Here is a 21356-nt window from a genome sequence, read left to right as displayed (position 1 = left end):
ATTATGTGGTGCAAAAAGTGCAAAACAGACTTATTCTAGACTGCCTTTTTTTAGCTGCATTGTGGCCGTGTTATTTGGTAGTTGATATGTCATATGGGGTGACATTATACTTAATAATTGTGCATGCAGCTTTTATGACCTAATATGAGAGATTACATGTAATATTTATACTTGTAAAAATGATTGTGTAGCATTTAAAATGATCTAGTGAATGCAAAAATAAACGGTGACTTTTATAAACACGCTTTCACTTACACATTTGTATCAACTTTAAGCTAAAGTCTTTATTTTGATACAGAAATTTTCATGGGCATGTGAAGTGATATGCTAGTTTGTAATATTGTATAATCTGGTAGTCATACAGTATTCATAATTACATACATATATATATATATATATATATATATATATATATATATATATATATATATATATATATATATATATATTTATTTTTTTTATTTTTTTTTTTTTACAGGAAAACAATAAAAAATTATAATCAAGAATATGATTTTTGCCCTAATATTAAAGGTCTTACTAGAAAAATTAAATTCTGATCTAATGTGAATTTTCTTGATAAATAAATATGACCCTGTCTGGTAACATGTGCATGTAAAACGACTAGAAATAGCATTATAGTTTAGCATAAAGCTGACAATTTACACAAGTATTATTTCTATTTCTTCTGCTCCAAACTTACTTCAAACTTACTTCTCTACATTTTAAATGTAACTATTCTAATTAGTTACTTAGCAATAGACACACACACACACTATACACACACACATACACACACACTATACACACTCACACACTCTCAAATGTAACTATTCTAATTACCAATTATTTAAATTGTAACTTATATTTTATATTTTAAAAACGTACTCCTGTTACATGAAAGAACTTTAATACATCTACCAATTTTTACAGCAATAGACAGTTTGTAAATTGCTTTTTGCTCTTTCAGGTGTGAAAGGTTTGATTATTGTTTCAATGACAGTTACACTTTACATGATCAATGTTATACAGTAAATATTAGATGTAAATATAAAACATTAAATTAGCCATAATCATGTATGTTGTAAACAGGACTTCAAGTAATTCTCTAAAGCAATCACTGTTAAATGAATAGAGCTGTCTAATTTAAGGTCTGCATACGTGTAGTTCATGAAACTTTTAGGGTAGTCGATGTTGAAGCTAAAAAAAAAGAAACCTGTGTAGAAACCTGCATGTTTCCACTTAAATAACTTGTTTTGTGGTTGATACTTTCAAAATGATGACATATGTTGTAGAGATATTCAGGTTCGTGTAGTATTCTTCTTCAGTCAAACTCACACTTCACATTATAATCCATAATACCTCACATTAAATGTCCTTATTTTGGAGTGAAATCAGAATATTACTTCAAAACAGTGTATGAGTCTCTCTCTCTCACACACACACACACACACACACACGCATGCTATACTCACACTAACAGACACTCACACAGTCACTAAAACTATATACACACACATACTCACACACACACACACATACTCGCACACACACACACTATATGCGTGCACACACACACACACTATACGCGCGCACACACACACAGACACACACAAACTATACACACACACATGCACACACACACTAAACACACGCACATATGTGCACACTATACACACATGAGCACACACACACTATACACTCATGCACACACACACACATAATACACTCACGCACACACTTTATACACACTATACACACACACATACACACACACACAATACACACACACACTATAAACACACACTATACACACAAACACATTATACACACACACACATTATATACACACAAACACTATACACACACTATACATACATACACAATACACACACACCATATACACACACAAACACAATACACACACACACTATACACACAAACACACACTCTACACACACAAACACTATACACACACTATACATACACACACTGTACACACACACACACTCACACACACACTATACATACACACACACACTGTACACACATACACTTACACACACACACACACACCACACACACGCAATATACACACACTATTCACACACACACACACACACATGTTGTGCTTCCATGTTTTATGGGGACTTTCCATAGACATAATGGTTTTTATACTGTACAAACTTTATATTCTATCCCCTAAACCTAACCCTACCCCTAAACCTAACCCTCACAGAAAACTTTCTGCATTTTTACATTTTCAAAAAACATAATTTAGTATGATTTATAAGCTGTTTTCCTCATGGGGACCGACAAAATGTCCCCACAAGGTCAAACATTTCGGGTTTTACTATCCTTATGGGGACATTTGGTCCCCACAAAGTGATAAATACATGCTCACACACACACACTATACACACACACACACACACACACACACACACACACACACTATACACACACACACCACACACACACACTATATACACACTCACACACCACACACACACACGCGTACACACTCATACAACACACACTATATACACTCATACACCACACACACACTCACAAATACTCAAACACCACACACACACTCACACACACTACACACACTATACACACACTCATGCACACACACACACACACACGCTCACACACCACACACACACCACACACAAACACTCACACACTATACACACACACCACACACACACTATACACACACACTCACACAACACACACACACACTACACACACACACAAACACACTATGCACACACACACACACACACACACACACACACACACGCACACACACATACACCACACACACACTATATACACTCATACACCACACACACACACTATATACACTCATACACCACACACACACTCACACACACTATACACACACACTCACGCACTATACACACACACACACCACACACACACACACACTCAAACACCACACACACACAAACACACCACACACACACACACACTACACACACTATACACACACACACTATACACACAAACTATACACACAAACTGTACACACACACACACACACACACACACACACACAGACACACACACACTATACACACACACTCAAACACCACACACACCACACACACACTCACACACACTACACACACTATACATACACACACACAAACTACACACACACACTCTTACTCTCTGCAGATGATATTAACTTTCTCATGTTGTTTATTGAATATAAGTACAGTATATTTTATACTTTGCCATTGTAAGTGACTCATGTAAAAGTGATCGTTTTGTGGTTTTCGACTCTCGTTTAGTGGTTTGGCAACATCGGTGACTCATCTTTATCATCTTAGTCACTGTGGTTTGAGTTTGATGACATATCGCTGCTGTAAAAGCCCTTATTAGTGTATCACTAAAGCAATCTGACTGTCTGGCTTTAGAAGACTCACTGTTAATGCATTTGTGGTGAAGTAATACATTATTTTAATAAGCAAAATTTGCCATTTCAAATTTATCAAGCAGTGCAGAAACCACCATAGATATTGAGGGGGACGAATTTAAAAGATTCATTCTTAAGTTTGACCTTTAACCCCCTAACCACTCATAAATGAATAATAATAACGTTTCATCCTGTATAAATACAAAACGCGCTCTTTAAAAATATACAATGCATATTGTTTCGAAGCAGCTTTTCAAAAACTGTGACATAGTACTCGCAGTGAGCAAGACAAATAGCCTTTCAAAGCATATAATCAGTAATTGAAGAACATTAGGACACTTGGAACGAGTGTCATGCCGTTGCAGGATCGAGAGTTGTATGCTGCACGCACAATGTCTTGAAAACAGTTGAGTCAGGCGCAGCTGCAACGAGCAAACACACTGTTGGCTGCATTGAGTTTGTGAGTTTGGAGAGTGTTAGCATTGTATCGTCACAAGTTTTGAAGGGAAATGAAACTCTGGACTTGCTGTAGAGAAGTTTGTTCATGGTTTTGATTTCGTTAACTGGCTGTAAGTTGATTTATTTGCGAAGAGGTTTGTTTACCTCTTTGGAGTCGTCTGAAAAATGACCCAGTTTCTGCAAGCAAGCAAAGATTCTGCCGTGTAGTGATTTGTGCATGTGTGCGTCCCCTCCCCCAGCATTTCCTTGTACGAGTCGCAGAGTCGAGAGTTCATTTGAGGACAGGGAAGTGCTTTCTTTTCCATCGTGAATCACGGCTGAAAAATGAACCCCTGGAACTAGTTGCCCCCTTCATTTTGGCATGTTCCTCCCCTTTACTTTATTGTCTATTTTGGCTGAACTTGCAGTTCTTCCTGTAGCTGCCAAGAAAACTTCAGGTCCTTTAAAGATACAGCGAGCGAAATCTAGTCCTTGTCTCCACAAACGTCTTGAAAGCAAATGAAAGTAAATCTAGTCAGGATTGGGGCATTTCTTCCTATTTGGTTGTGAATTGGGTCAGAACACCGTCCTGTTCGGGATTTATCCCTTATTGAGATGGACAGTTTGAAGAGTTCCTCTCCATGTGATTTAGATCGCCCTATAAAGTGAATTTACAGCCTGATCTCATTAGTATGTGTAGGTATTTGTGAATACTAGTTCTAAGCACATGTACATCCTCGTACATTTGGTTTTGATTTATTTTTCTTTATGAAAGTAAAAGTTTATGTATGAGCCAACTTTCTTAATTTCTTAAAATTTCAGCATCTCGTACTATTATTACAACTTGTCACGAGACCATATTGTAAAACTTGGAAAATAGTCGGTTAGACTAGATGTCGACTGATATATCAGTTTTACCCATTAATTGGTGCCAATACTTCAACTAACGGTTATCTGCAAAAATCGATGCTGATATTTTTGTATTATTATTTATTATTTTCTTAATTTCTACATTATAACAACAGCCTCCCTTATAAAAAATATTAAAAAAATGTAAATATGAATAAACCATCCAAAATGGCCGTGAATCCAACAACCTGTCTGTGCCCATCGTAATATGCAAAGGCTAACAACAATTCTTTACATTCTATAAATCGTTTTTACAAACTATCGACCTATTAATCTGTTATCGACTGTCTTTTATGATACCTTTATGTTGCCTTTTTTGATCACTGTGAACTGCAATTGAATGGAAAGAGCATAACGATTCTTCAAAATGTCTCATTTAATACTCCACAGAAACAAATACCCGTATGCATTTTTTAAATGACATGAAAGTGTGAGTAAATAATTACAGGAGTTTCATTTTTGGATGAATTATTCACCCAACTTTTGGGTAAAAAATTCAACTATAACATTTACATTTATGCATTTGGCAGACGCTTTTATCCAAAGTGACTTACAGTGCACTTATTACAGGGACAATCCCCCCGGAGCAACCTGGAGTTAAGTGCCTTACTCAAGGACACAATGGCGGTGGCTGTGGGGATCGAACCAGCAACCTCCTGATTACCAGATTACCAGTTATATGCTTAGACCACTACACCACCACCAGGTTGGGGGGTTCTCCCCTTTTTTCTCTCCCAATTTGGAATGCCCAATTCCCAATGTGCTCCAAGTCCTCGTGGTGGCATCCACGCACAACTCATCACATGCCCCACCGAGAGTGAAAACCACATTATAGTGATCTCTATGAGGTTACCCCATGTGGCTATACCCTACCTAGCAACCGGGCCAATTTGGTTGCTTAGGAGACCCAGCTGGAGTCACTCAGAATGCCCTGGATTCAAACTAGCGAACTCCAGGGGTGGTAGCCAGCGTCTTCACCACTGAGATACCCAGGCCCCCTAACAATGATTCACTTGTAATTCACGCTCTATATTACTATTTAGTATGTCTCCGTTCACTAATATTTCTTTAGTCAAAAATACAGGTTCAACTTTTGGCATCTATGATTGTTGTTTAGAGCTGTGAATCGTCATTGCGACTTCGGGAGTGACTTTGTGCAGATTGTATGTGGCCCATCTTAATCGAAATTGATTTGTTTGTTTGGGTACGACCTATCAGGATTCACATGCCTCAAGAAACCCACATTTTACTTTGAAACTCCAAAGTAAACTCTTAATTTGTTCAGCCGAGCAGCCTCCATGCTGTTACAGTTCTATAGCTTGAAACTTTAGCCATTATTATAGAATGAACCAAGCTGGTCATCAACGGGCTACCAAGAACAACAGTTACGCACCCTAGGTGGACTCATGCTTGGCCATATTAAACATTCGCCATGCAGTTTTCTAGCCTAACATGAGAGTTGAGCTTTTGGAGGATCTGAAAGGGACATCATAGAGAGAATGAGATCGTTTTCTACCCTGCTTTTCCACTTCAGCAGTTGTACTGATGGTTTCTCCAGCAGGTCATTGGCTTTGTTTGAAGACCAGCATTCTCAGGTAGCAGCCGGTCAGAAGCTTTTTTGAGTTAGGATAGTCTGAGGGATGGCAAATGGTCTCATTAGAATGAATTACCTGGATGTTAGATTCCTCATGCTTGTTATAAGCTCATGCAAGGAAATTGTATTGGGGCGTAGCCTTCCCATTGGCTGGATTTTGGACTGGGTGTCTTTGGAAAAAGACAGTTTGATGCACTAGTGGTGCATCGCTGCAGCATTTAACAGTTACGCCATTAATAAATCAAGGGGCAGGTGTGTGCTTATCTGTTTCTGATAGATATAGAAATTGTTTGGTTTCTGTAGCTCAACTGGTAGAGCATGGCACTAACAATGCCAAGGTTATGGGTTCAATTCACAGTGAGTTAGCCCTTAAGTGCATGAGAATTTCACTGAACACTCTTACATATTTGAGTCTTTAGAGACCCCGCACATATATCCATCACAAAAGGATCTACAAAATGACCAGTCCGCTGCACTTTTTGAATCTAAATAGATGCACAACATTCATAATTTCAGTAGTACACCCAAAAGACAATAGCCAAATCATTCTGTTCATATGTTAAACTTGCTATAGTTTACATGCATGTTGTTTCTTCATCAAATTCATTTTTGTGTTACACTATTTAAAAGCAAAAGGTTGAGGAGTATTAAAGAGGTGTGGGCATAACTCCAAGAAATGGATGAGGTACAGGGGGTGGAAGGAGTTCCCAGGTCACTAAAGACACAAGGTATGCATTTAAGGGTTAATTTTGATAGCTTCATAGCTAGTATCTGTTATAGCTAGTTCAGTATAGCTACAGTGCATTCATAAAGTATTCAGACCCCTTCATTTATTTCCACATTTTCTTATGTTGCATCCATATGCTAAAATGCTTTAAATTTGTTTTATTTTTCACATCAATCTACACTTTATACCCTATAATGACAAAGCAAAAACCATATTTTTGATAACTTTACAAATGCATTAAAAAGAAAAAATCACTTTAACATAACTATTGAGTCCCTTTGTTATGACACTGGAAATTTAGCTCTGGTGCATCCCATTTCTCTGAATCGCCTTTGAGATCTTTCTACACTTTGATTGGAGTCCATCTGTGGCATATTCAATTGATTGGACATGATTTGGAAAGGCAAACATCTGTCTATATAAGGTCTTACAGCTGTAAATGCATATCAGAGCAAAAACCAAACCATGAGGTCAAAGGAACTTCCTGCAGAGCTCAGAGACAGGATTGTGTCAAGGCACAGATCTTGGGAAGGCTACAAAAACATTTCGGTTGCATTGAAGTTTCCCAATTGCACAGTGGCCTCCATAATTCTTAAATGGAAGTTTGGAACAACCAGGACTCTTTCTAGAGCTGGCCGCCCGGCCAATCTGAGCAATCGGGGGAGAAGGGCCTTGGTAAGAGAGGTAACCAAGAACCCAGTGGTCACTCCAGGTTGAGCTCCAGAGATCATGTGTGGAGATGGGAGAAACTTGCAGAAGGACAACCATCCCTGCAACACTCCACCGATCTGGGCTTTATGGCAGAGTGGCCAGAAGGAAGACTTTCCTAGGTGTAAGACACATAAAAAAGCACCAGATGGACTCTCAGTCCGTGAGAAAGATTATCTGGTCTGATGAAACAAAGATTGAACTGTTTGGATTCAATTCGAAGCATCATGTTTAGAGGAAACTAGGCACCGCTCATCACCTGCGCAATACCATCCCAATGGTGAAGCATGGTGGTGGTAGCATCATGCTGTGTTTTTCTTTTTTTTTCAGGGGCAGTGACTTGGGGATTGGTCAGGGTTGAAGGAAAGATATCCTTAATGAAAACCTGGTAAAGAGCACTCATGACCTCAGACTGGGCCGAAGGTTCACCTTCCAACAGGACAAGTACCCTAAGCTCACAGCCAAGACAATGCAAGAGTGGCTTAGGGACAACTCTGCGAATGTCCTTGAGTGGCCCAGCCAGAGTTCAACTGGATCGAGTGTTGGCAAAGCATACTTGCATTGTTCCTTTCCTTAGAGTTCGAGTCAACATGAAACGCCATTCGCACCCATTTATGTGATGTATTTCCGAGCGAAACAGGATATTCAACGAAAAACAATGTTGGGCAGGGTGTTATGGAGTAGAAGGTTTGAAAAAGAGGGATTTGGGATGCTAGCCAAAGTTTTTTCCGTGGCGTAGCAAGGCATTGCATTTGCATGAATAAAGTACTTAGGGTTGATTTCATGTTGAATTCAAGTGCAATAAAAATTAATTTGAAAAATGAATCTGTACACCAAAGAAATGAAAAATAAGTCCCATCTGTTAGTGGCTAAAAGTGCCATGTAACCTCTGAGGTCCATTAGTGCCCTCAATGCTAATAGAGAGTGGCTAATTTCATGCTACACTCTCTGCTTTGTCATTTTAATCACCTTAGATGTTTTATTTTGTGCCGGGATCATTTGGAGACTTCTACCATAGTGCCCCATTATTAGCGGTTAGCTTCAGTAGCAAACCCCTATGGCAGTTCTAGCAGTTTCTATTTATAAGCTAACTGCTAATGACAAAAACATTTGCTAAGCTAATTTTATGAACACTTTTAATGGGGCAGAATAAAGTTATATCAGGAAAAGCCACTAAAGAGAGGGCTTTGAAATGAAAGCTGAATTCAGCAATAGACTTTTGGCCGAGCAGTTTTCTCTGTGTTGGTTCCATAAGCTATCTACCAGAGGGAATTTTGATGGACCGCGGCCCAGAAATCAACCGTTGTGGCCCGGTTTCGGAGGAGGTGTGTTGAGAGCAAATGCCTTTGGTTTGGATCTTTGCTGAATTCAGCACTTTTGCTTGCATTTGCCTCAGTATTACAACTTAAAACCTTCTGGTTATCTCACTTACAAAAAAGTACCATAGTATTAGCATGTTATTTTCTGTCTTTCTGTCTGTCTGTCTGTCTGTACATCCCTCTGTCTGTCTTTCTGTATATCTGTCTGTCTGTCTTTCTGTCTGTCGTAGCATTATACAACCTTCTGGTTATCTCACTTACAGAAAGTACCAAGGAATTAGCATGTGATTTTCTTTCTGTCTGTCTGTCTGTCTGTCTGTCTGTCTGTATATCTGTCTGTCTTTCTTTCTGTATATCTGTCTGTCTGTATATCTATCTGTCTCTCTGTTTGTCTGTCATAGCACTATACAACCTTCTTGTTATCTCACTTACATAAAAGTACCATGATATTTGCATGTTATTTTTTGTCTGTCTGTCTTTCTGTCTCTCTGTATATCTGTCTGTCTGTCGTAGCACTATACAACCTTCTGGTTATCTCACTTAAAAAAAGGAGCAAAGTATTAGCATGTTATTTTCTGTCTTTCTGTTTGTCTGTCTGTCTGTCTGTATATCAGTCTGTCTGTCTTTCTGTGTATCTGTCTGTCTGTATATCTGTCTGTCCATCTTTCTTTCTGTCCATCTGTCTGTATATCTATCTGTCTGTCTGTCTGTCATAGCACTATACAACCTTCTGGTTATCTCCACTTACATAAAAGGACCATGATATTAGCATGTTATTTTCTGTCTGTCTGTCTGTATATCTGTCTGTCTGTCTTTCTGTATATATGCCTGTCTGTATATCTATCTTTCTGACTGTCTGTCATAGCGCTATACAACCTTCTGGTTATCTCACTTACATAAAAGGACCATGATATTAGCATGTTATTTTCTGTTTTCTGTCTGTCTGTATATCTGTCTGTTCATCTTTCTGTCTGTCTGTCTGTATATCTATCTGTCTGTCTGTCTGTCGTAGCACTATACAACCTTCTGGTTATCTCACTTACATAAAAGTACCATGATATTAGCATGCTATTTTCTGTCTGTCTGTCTGTCTTTCTGTCTGTATATCTGTCTGTCTGTCTGTCTGTCTATCTTTCTGAATATCTGTCTGTCTGTATATCTGTCTGTCCATCTTTCTGTCTGTCTGTATATCTATCTGTCTGTCTGTCTGTCATAGCACTATACAACCTTCTGGTTATCTCACTTACAAAAAAGTACCATGATATTAGCATGTTATTTTCTGTCTGTCTGTCTGTCTGTCTGTCTGTCTGTCTATATGTATCTGTCTGTCATAGCACTATACAACCTTCTGGTTATCTCACTTACAAAAAAGTACCATGATATTAGCATGTTATTTTCTGTCTGTCTGTATATCTATCTGTCTGTCCATCTGTCTTTCTGGCTCTGTGTATATATATATATAATGTCTGTCTGTCTGTCGTAGCACTATACAACCTTCTGATTATCTCACTTACAAAAAAGTACCATGGTATGCTATTTTCTGTCTGTCTGTCTGTCTGTCTTTCTGTCTGTCTGTCTGACTGTTGTAGCACTATACTTCTTTGTAAACCTCAAAAATATTGAGGAAGACTTTTGAAGACTGTTGAAGATTTGCTGAAGCCACAACAACTCTGTTTGCCTGAGATAAAAGACACTTGGATTGCGAGCTCGGCAGTTTTGATTTCCATTATAGGAGGGGTATTCAGCATCCGATATTATGTTTCACATATGGAGTCTATTTATACTGTACAGTATGCCGTAAATTGTAGGGTCGCATTTATGGACTTTCAATTCAGCAAATTCTGGAACAAAAAGAATCTAGGAATTGGGTCAGATTTATTATTTGATAATATTAGTAAAACTGCACACTTGTGCAATAAAAATGCATATCATTTCAACATCAGTATTTATTTTGTTATGTTTTCTTAACTTGAGAATTAATTAAAATGTTATATATATATACACCAATGAGCCAAAATATTATGACCAATTACAGGTGAAGTGAACAACGTTGATAATCTCCAAACAAGGCCACATGTCAAGGTCTGGGTAGATTAGATGGTAAGCAATCAACAGTTCTCATAGTCTATGTGTTGAATGCAGGAGAAATGGGCAGGAGTAAAGTCCTGAGTGACTTTGACATGGACCAGATTGTTATGGCCAGATGACTGAGTCAGAGCGTCTCTGAAACTGACAAGGCTTGTGGGGTGCTCTCGGTCAGCAGTGGTGAGTACCTACTGACAGTGATCCGAGGTGGGACAAACCACAAATTGATGACATGGTGTTTGGGTGCCCAAGGCTCATCGATGCACGAGGGCAATGAAGGCCATCCTGTCTGGTCCGAACCGACAGAAGGTCTACTGTGGCACAAGTCACAGAAAATATTAATGATGGTTACTGGATGAATGTGTCAGAACATACAGTGCATCACAGCCAGCTGCGTATGGGGCTGCATAGCCGCAGACCGGTCAGAGTGACCATGATGACCCCTGTCCACTGTCGAAAGAGCATACAATGGGCACTCGAGCATCAGAACTGGACCTTGGAGCAGTGGAAGAAGGTCGCCTGGTCAGATGAGTCCTGTTTTCTTTTACCTCACGTGGACGGCTGTGTACGTGTGTGCCGTTTACCTGGAGAAGAAGTGATGGCAGCAGGATGCATTGTGGGAAGATGACAAGCCGGAGAAGGGAGTGAGAGATACTCTGAGCAATGTTCTGCTGGGAAACACTGAGTCCACCATTCATGTCGATGTCAATTTGACACATGCCCCCTACCTATACATAGTTGCAGACCAGGTACACCCCTTCATGTCAACGGTATTCCCTGATGGCAGTGGCCTCTTTCAGGAGGATAATACCCCCTGCCACACTGCACACATTGTTCGGGAATGGTTTGAGGAACATGATGAAGAGTTCAAGGTGTTGTCCTGGCCTCCAAATTCGCCAGATCTCAATCCGACTGAGCATCTGTGGGATGTGCTGGACCAACAAGTCCGATCCACGGCAGCTTACAGGACTTGAAGGATCTGCGGCTAATATCTTGGCGCCAAATACCACAGGACACCTTCAGGGGTCTTGCAGAGTCCATGCCTCAGCAGGTCGGCATGCAGCAGCATATTAGATATGTTAACACACATATTGTTTAGGTCCTGTGGCTATACGTTTGAAATAGTGAGGATTTTAACGTTAACGGATTGGCCCCATTCACGTCCATCATAAGCGCCTCACTGGAACCTTGAGTTTTGCTCTTGTTAAAGGAAAGGAAGAATATCGAAAGTCGTATTTGTGGTAATCAACATTATGCCACAAATGGTGTTGGTTAAGCTTAACTGATACTGCATACAGAATATTCCTTTAAGAAAATGTTTTTCTGCGGTGTAATCTGTAAAATGAATTGTAGTCCATTTTTTATGCAGGCTTCAATGCCGCCCACTCAACCTTTGTATCGTGTGACATACAACAAAGTCGAAAATCCCTGTCCTTTAGCCTTATGGGATTGTGTGTGCGTGATATTTCATTGAGGTCTGGTAATGGTGATGACATTTTGCTGTACGTACCCCCGGCTTCACCGTCGTGGTTTTGGCCCTGCAAAGTGTTTTTGTTACCTTTTGTAAGATTTTCGTGGCAGGGTTTAATGTGAGTTATGGCCTGCGCTGAGTGAAGCGGTTGATATCTTGACAGGTCGGCCTTCATTTGCACGTTTATGCCATTAAAATGGATGACAAGTGATTATTTTCGCTCTTGGCTCTGAAAGCGGTGACGTACTACAGATTGATGTGTTATTTGGCATGGCTGATTATTATTATTAATGTATTTATTTATTTATTTTTCCAGTTAGACGACTGTGTTTTTTGATATGAAGTAATGCTAAAGTAATATGAAATCTTGCTTTTTTATCAATTATTTGACATGTTTTGTTTTTTCAGATCGACACAATTTTATGGGTTCAATACAAGTTAAGCTCAATGGACAGTATTTGTGGCATAATGTTGATTAAAATGAAAAATAAAAGTGAATATCTAAAATCAAGGTTACAGTGAGGCAATAACAAAGGGGGGGTCAATCCGTAAACGTTAAAATACTCCCTGTTTCAGACGTATAGCCACAAGACATAAACAATATGTGTGTTAAAATGATTTTAGTGTCATAAAATCAGTTACTAACCGCATCTGTGTAAAGATATATCCAATTTTACAACTTCGTTGCCATGACAACGTAACGTAAAAATGACGATTTAAACTTTCCGCTCAAATAATCCACAAGTTTTAACAGAATAATGAATGTAAGTGCTTTTGTAAAATTATAAACTTCACATTTCTGCCTTTAAACCCTCTAAAAATTGGCCCCATTGACTTTCATTGTAAGCGCCTCACTGGAACCTCCATTTTTGGCTTTTTTAAAGACAAGGAGGAACGAGTCTCAATCAACATCACGACACAAATCCCACTTAACGATTTTCAGTGTTTCAATGTTAAATACCTTCAGTATACCAGTTTAATGTTCAAGTGTAAATAATACAATTTCTTTTTTTTTTTTCATCAATGGCAGACGGGGGAGTGTTCAGGAAACCTGTTTGAAAACAGTACTTCATGTATTTTTGCAGCTCTGTTTGGTGAAACTAGGGGTGCAAAACGACGCATTTCAGCTTCAATTCAACAGATTTTGTATTTTTATTACTCGAGTATACAGCGAAAATACATCGAGAAGTGGCACAACAGCTGACGCTGTCCATCGCAAACATCGCAACCTGACTAATACCGATTATGCTTAAAGAATTAGTTTACATCCATCATCCATCTTCAACCGCTTATCCGAAGTCGGGTCACGGGGGCTGCTGCTCCAGCAGGGGGCCCCAAACTTCTCTATCCCGAGCCACATTAACCAGCTCTGACTGGGGGACCCCGAGGCGTTCCCAGGCCAGTGTGGAGATGTAATCTCTCCACCTAGTCCTGGGTCTTCCCCGAGGCCTCCTCCCAGCTGGACGTGCCTGAAACACCTCCCTAGGGAGGCGGCCAGGGGGCATCCTTACCAGATGCCCAAACCACCTCAACTGACTCCTTTCGACGCAAAGGAGCAGCGGCTCTACTCCGAGCTCCTCACGGATTACTGAGCTCCTCACCCTATCTCTAAGGGAGAAGCCCGCCACCCTTCTGAGGAAGCCGCTTAGTTTACACAAAAATGTAAATGTAGTGATTGTTTACTCACCCCTGTGTTGTTATAAGCCTATATGACTTTCTTTCCCTTAACACAAAAACACTTTGTGCTCAGTGATGTCATACAATGGCAGTTTATGGTGACACCTCTTCAAGCTTCAAAAGAACACAAAAGTATAATTCAGACGTCTAATTAATTATTCATGAGACTCATGATTGTTATGAAAGTATATGATAAGATTTGTTGAGAAACTGTAATTGAATGTATTATTTAGTGTAAATGTTCACTGACCGTTGATCACGTTTTTGCTTGAACGCCCCAATGTCGCGAGGGGCCATTGTGAACCGTTGCTCTCGTGCCCTATCATGAACAGATAAGCAATAAAAAATTATTTTGGTTATAATCAGCATTTTGCTGTGCATGTAAACACACTCAAGTGTGGGTCAACGGGGTCACAGTGCCCATGGATTTCAAATTGAGCAAGATAGTGTGTGTTTGTGTGTGTTTGCAGGGGTCACTGGTGTCATTATGTGCATAAACAGGGGTGTGTGTATTCTGTTACCAACACTATGCATGTGAATTAAAGGTTGTGTATATTTACTCGCCTGTCGTCTGGTCAGCAGTGCATGCACTTGTTTACCTCCTGACCCAGACACCACCTGTCTGTCGTCACGGGGACAGACGCACTCATGAACTTGGTCAAACACTGATAGGTGTGTATCTTGTTTTACCAAGTCGCTTTAATAAACAGCAATAGAGCGGATTGGTTTAGTTCGTTGGCCTTTCAGACCGATCCCTGGATATTTTTTGTGGTCAGTTGTCGGATTCGCTTTGATGACAACATTTAATATCTGTCTGGAAAACGGGCGATTAAAAGCGAATGCCGCAATGCTTCGTTGATTTCCACGCAGATGTTGAGAGCTTCCTCTCCGGTTTCATAATGTTTACAGAGATTTGATATGTTCCTTGTGCTTTCAAGTTGTTTTTATTTATGTTTCGTGCATGTTTCAGATTTTGCCGTGACGGAGACGAGATTCAAATTGCTGCTTGACTTGAAATTTCCAGCAGTATCAAATGCTTAAACATTTATTACAAATACTTACATGATTATTACAAATGCCAAAATGAATGCTAAATGCATAAATCACTGATGGAGTCTATTGTGCAACCAAAATCCCAATAATAACCAGAAAAAATTCCGATATGGTGCATAACACGGGACTTTTATTTATAAACAAGCCTGAAACATACCAGGGACTCTTATTTTGTAATGACGGTGACTTGGCTCTGTTATAATGTTCTACAAAGCTCTTGTCACAGTTATTCACCGTTCTGTTCAATGGATTCTTATTTTGAAATGGCTTTGTGTCATCTGTCCTTAGTTTCCCACAAACTACATTTCCCATAATGCACTGCCCTCATCGCAGCCATCTTGTATTGTTACATTGTTATATTCCTAGTCTGATAATTGTTCCACTCCAGCGTCTCCTTATTAAAAACTTGAAATTTACTCCAGCGTCTCCTCTTTTCCTCTCCACAAGCTCTAATATAATGGGGGAATAAAATAACGAAACATATCAGCAACTATCGGCACAGATTTTGATCGATAACTGTTCCAAAAAACAACTATCGGTACCGATTAATCTGTAAATCTGATACATCGGTCTACTAGTAGTTTATAAAGTTATCTATATTTTGTCATGGTATATCGTTAACAGTGTTGGTTACGTTTTTCAAAAAGTAATCCACTACAAATTACAAATTATTTTCTACAAATAGTAATCAGATTACTTTACTGATCATGTCATTAAAATAACCACATTACTAATTGTTTTACTTTTAAGTTACTTTCTAAAACACTTCACAGAAAAGTTTGTTTTCTGCTCAAAATTATGAATTCATATTTTGAATGTATTATACATAAATTATGTTGTTTTAGAAATGTGTAACCACACACACACAAACACACACACACTCAGTCACACACACACACACACTCATACCCACACTCATATACACTCACACACATACACACACACACAGACACTCACACACTTACACACTCACACACACTCACTCACACACACTCACTCACACACACACTCATTCTCACTCACACACACACACTCTCACACACACACACACACACTCAGTCACACACACACACACACAGACACTCACTCACTCACACACACACACACACTCACTCACACACACTCACTCACACACACACTCATTCTCACTCACACACACACACTCAGTCACACACACACACACACAGACACTCACTCACTCACACACACACACACACACTCAGTCACACACACACACACACAGACACTCACTCACTCACACACACACACACACTCACTCACACACACACTCACACACACACACACTCACACACACACACACACACTCACTCACACACACACTCACACACACACACACTCACACACACACACACACACTCACTCACACACACACTCACACACACACACACACACACACACATACAGTCACAGACACACGCATATAGAGTCACACACACACACACACACACACATGTTTGTTTTCCTATCCTTATGGGGACTTTCCATAGACATAATGATTTTTATACCGTGCAAACTATAGATTCTATCCCCTAAACCTAACCCTACCCCTAAACCTAACCCTCACAGAAAACTTTCTGCATTTTTACATTTTCAATAAAACATTGTTTAGTATGATTTTTAAGCGATTTGAATTATGGGGACACTAGAAATGTCCTCATAAATCACATTTATAACATAATACCCTTGTAATTACTAATTTGTAACTTACAAAATTGTCCTCGTAAATCACAAAAACACGCACACAAATACAGTCACACACACACATACATACAGTCAGTCACACACACACACACACACACACACACACACACACACACACACACACACACACACACACACACACATTCCTGTTCAAAACAGATGTAACAGTCATAACAGATAATCTAAATCAAAGGTATTTCTGTCTAAGTTCATGCACACATTCATTTAAATACGACTTGAAAGAGGAAATTGAAAAATAAAAAAGACTTTGAACTCAGAAACTGAAAACATGTTGATCATAGAAGAGGTTCAATAATGGTCTTGTGTGAACTGCATTTGTAAAGTCTTTCTGAATAATCTGTTAGACGTGGACAAACAATGAGTTAGTCAGTGATACTTTTGAAACAGTGAGTATTTGAATGTTTAAGGATGTCTCACTATATCAGCTATTAATAACAGTTTTATTTCATTTCTACATATAGTTAATGCTGGTTAACATTAAGCTTTAATAGCAAAATAAAGTTCTGGACGCTAAACAGTGTTTCAGAAGTGCTCAAAATCATTCTTGTTCTTTCATTAAAAAGCTAAAAACACTATTTGTTGAACACTAAAACCTGATCTGCACTGCGGTACAACGTCCACTGAAGATAGTTGACAGTCGTCCGGCGTAACCGAGGATTTCAGGTCAGTTCGCAGGCAGTTTGTCTGACAGCCAAAAGTCCCAGAATACTTGGCGAAAGACCAGCTGTGACAGTTAACTGTTGCGAGGGACTCGACTCCAGACGAAACCCCAAAATCTTTTTTCTTTCTTTTTTGGTTACACCTTCTTGGTAACATCAAGACACCACAGCTAAAAAAACTAAAAACTTCACAATAAACATTCAGACTGCTGGTATTTGAGTCATTTAATAACTTAAAAATGTCCAAACAGTTTGAAGTTGTAATTCGCTTTAAAGAATAGCTCACGCAAAAAATGAATATTTGGTCATTATTTACTCTCATGTCGTTTCAAACATATTTGCTGTTATTTTTCAGTGCAACACAAAAGAGAAATCGTCACATTGAGTTACTCTACACGCGAGGACGAATGTTGGTTTGACGTCAATGCAACATTTTTGAATATTATCAATTAATAAAGACTTAAATTCTGGTGCATTTTTGGCCGGACACTTTAAATTTAAAAGCTCACATTCACACGTAAGAAAATGTGTCATTTTTCAGAGAACCCCCAAATAAATAAAAAATACTCATATTTATTGAATTCATTATTCATAAATAATATTGTATGTGTTTATAATCTTATGAAAACAGAAATTTGTTTTGAAAGAAATGTTTTATTTTGTTGTTGTCCTAACTTTGCAAACATGTCATTCTGTTTCTGTTCACTCGACCTCACTTTGAAAAGTCTCATTTTATTCCACTAGATGGCAGAAGGCACTATATATTTTTTCTCTCTATCACATTCCATCACAATATACAGATGTGAAATGTAGGGGGCGCTCTAACACATTTTATCCCTCACAGATGTGCTCGTCCATAGACATTCAGTCTAATGTTCAGTTCAAGCAACACCTTTATTTAATTGATTATCTCGGCCTCTGAGTGGACTACAAGCTCAATCTAGGTGTCAAAGCTGAGATCCTCCCCTTTGCGATGATATATTATATGTGTGTGTGTGTGTGTGAGTGTGTCTGTGTGTGTGTGTGTGTGTGAGTATAGTGTGTGTGAGTGTGTCTGTGTGAGTGTGAGTGTGTGTGAGTGTGAGTGTGAGTGTATGTGTGAGTGTCTGTGAGTGTGTGTGTGCGTGTGTGTGTGAATGTGTGTGTGTGTGTGACTGAGTGTGTGTGTGTGTGTGTGTGTGTGTGTGTGACTGAGTGTGAGTGTGAGTGTGTGTGTGTGTGTGTGTGTGTGTGTGTGTGTGTGTGTGACTGAGTGTGAGTGTGTGTGTGTGAGTGTGAGTGTGTGTGTGTGTGTGTGTGTGTGTGTGTGTGGGAGAGAGTGTGTGTGTGTGTGTGAGAGTGTATTTATCACTTTGTGGGGACCAAATGTCCCCATAAGGATAGTAAAACCCGAAATTTTTGACCTTGTGGGGACATTTTGTCGGTCCCCATGAGGAAAACAGCTTATAAATCATACTAAATTATGTTTTTTGAAAATGTAAAAATGCAGAAAGTTTTCTGTGAGGGTTAGGTTTAGGGGTAGGGTTAGGTTTAGGGGATAGAATATAAAGTTTGTACAGTATAAAAACCATTATGTCTATGGAAAGTCCCCATAAAACATGGAAACACAACATGTGTGTGTGTGTGTGTGTGTGTGTGTGTGTGTGTGTGTGTGTGTGTGTGTGTATCTGTGTGCGTGTTTTTGTGATATACCAGGACAATTTTGCAAGTTATAAACTGGTAATCACAAGGTTATTATGCTATAAATGTGCTTTATGAGGACATAGACTAGTGTCCCCATAATTCAAATCGCTTATAAATCATACTAAACAATGTTTTATTGAAAATGTAAAAATGCAGAAAGTTTCCTGTGATGATTAGGGTTAGGGGTAGGGTTAGGTTTAGGGGATAGAATCTATAGTTTGCACGGTATAAAAATCATTATGTCTATGGAAAGTCCTCATAAGGATAGGAAAACAAACATGTGTGTGTGTGTGTGTGTGTGTGTGTGTGTGTGACTGTATGTATGTGTGTGTGTGTGTGTGTGACTGACTGTATGTATGTGTGTGTGTGACTGTATATGCGTGTGTGTGTGTGTGTGTGACTGACTGTATGTGTGTGTGTGTGTGTGTGTGACATTATATGTGTTTTTGTGTGTGTGTGACTGACTGTGTGTGTGTGTGTTTCTGTGTCCGTGTGTATGTGTGTGTGTGTGTGTGTGTGTGTGCATGTTTGTAAACAATATGTAGTCCTAGTGAGAGACAAGTGTGAGAGAGAGTTTGGGAAAGAGGTAAACTGTAAGCGAACTGTTTGTAAGTAAAAATCACATTTATAAATATAAAGAAAAATCGACATAATATCACGTGTAAAGCCATAATTGATGTCCGGGTCAAAATTGACCCGCGAACACAAAAGGTGTAAAAGATGTTTTTAAATGGTTATATCTCTTTAACAATTGTATTAAAAAATCTATATGTATATTTAAATTGTATTTTGATAGTCTTTATAAAGTCCCAAAATGTGGTTCCCGTACTAAAAACTACGTGGTATATAAACGTTATTTTCTACCACTCCTGGATGAAAAATGACCCGAACGCAATAGGAGGGTTAAGAAAGAAAATATGGTGAAATGTAATTTGTGATAGACCAAAATTGTCCATGTTCCCATTCCACCAATGCCATGATAAAGGAATACCCCAATAGAAGTTCATCCATAAACGTTAAAATTCCCCAAAAGATGCAAAAAATATGATAATATTCCATTATGTTATATCCATTACTGCAACTTTATTGACATGACAAAGTAACGTGGATTAACCTTTTGTTAGGCTTATGTAGTTCACAGTCATTTTAATTTTAAGCATTTTAATGCTTGTTTACAATTGTACAATAAACAATTCTGATACTGTGTTGGGTCGCCGCTTGATGTCCCATCTAAAACCAGTTGAGAAAACCACCGTTTTTGGATTACGTCTTGAGCGGCAAGACATTCACGTTTTCCGTGAACATCATCAATTTCACACCAATCTGGAGCTCTCGCAATATCTCTACACCTCTCTCTCTCTCTCTCTCTCCGTCTACCCCTCCTCCTCTATCTAGAGCTTGGGGTCCATGCACAAAAGAAGCAGCTCTATCTGCATACGCTCGACATAAAAGAGCCTTTTGTCATGGCCTTGGCACACATGACCTTATCGAGCCCCTTCAGCCCCCCTCCGTCTAGGCCGAGAGAGAGACAGCTCTACCTTTCAGAAAGTAAAGGGGGTGGGGATTACTAGCGAAAAGCCCCCCATTAACTCTCGCTCTTTCTCTTTAGGTTAGGCCACATTAATCGGGCTGTTTTAATGGCAGCTTTCTGTCCGAGTAAAAGATGCCGAGACACTTAGACGAGGCCGTGAGAGGCGGCACTCAGACAGACAGATCCTGTAGTTCTTAACAGTCACAAGTCGAAAGTTGCCTTGAGAACACAGAATATAGAGTCAAGCTTGTGGCTCTTTGTTGCTTTTCAAGTGTGTTCAAAAGTCATAAGTTCAGAAGCTCAATAAA

The 21356-nt window shown here is 39.1% G+C and overlaps 1 protein-coding gene across 1 annotated transcript in view; it reads left to right on the top strand.

Annotated features, from left to right (window-relative positions):
- LOC127638177 (uncharacterized) overlaps window positions 1-21356 on the top strand; it is a 61262-nt gene that overhangs the window by 1642 nt on the left and 38264 nt on the right. The window lies entirely within an intron of this gene.

This window comes from Xyrauchen texanus, chromosome 46 (genome assembly GCF_025860055.1).
Source record: "Xyrauchen texanus isolate HMW12.3.18 chromosome 46, RBS_HiC_50CHRs, whole genome shotgun sequence".
Classification (NCBI taxonomy): Eukaryota; Metazoa; Chordata; class Actinopteri; order Cypriniformes; family Catostomidae; genus Xyrauchen; species Xyrauchen texanus.
Note: the sequence above shows the minus strand (reverse complement) of the source record. Positions and strands in the feature narration are given on the sequence as shown.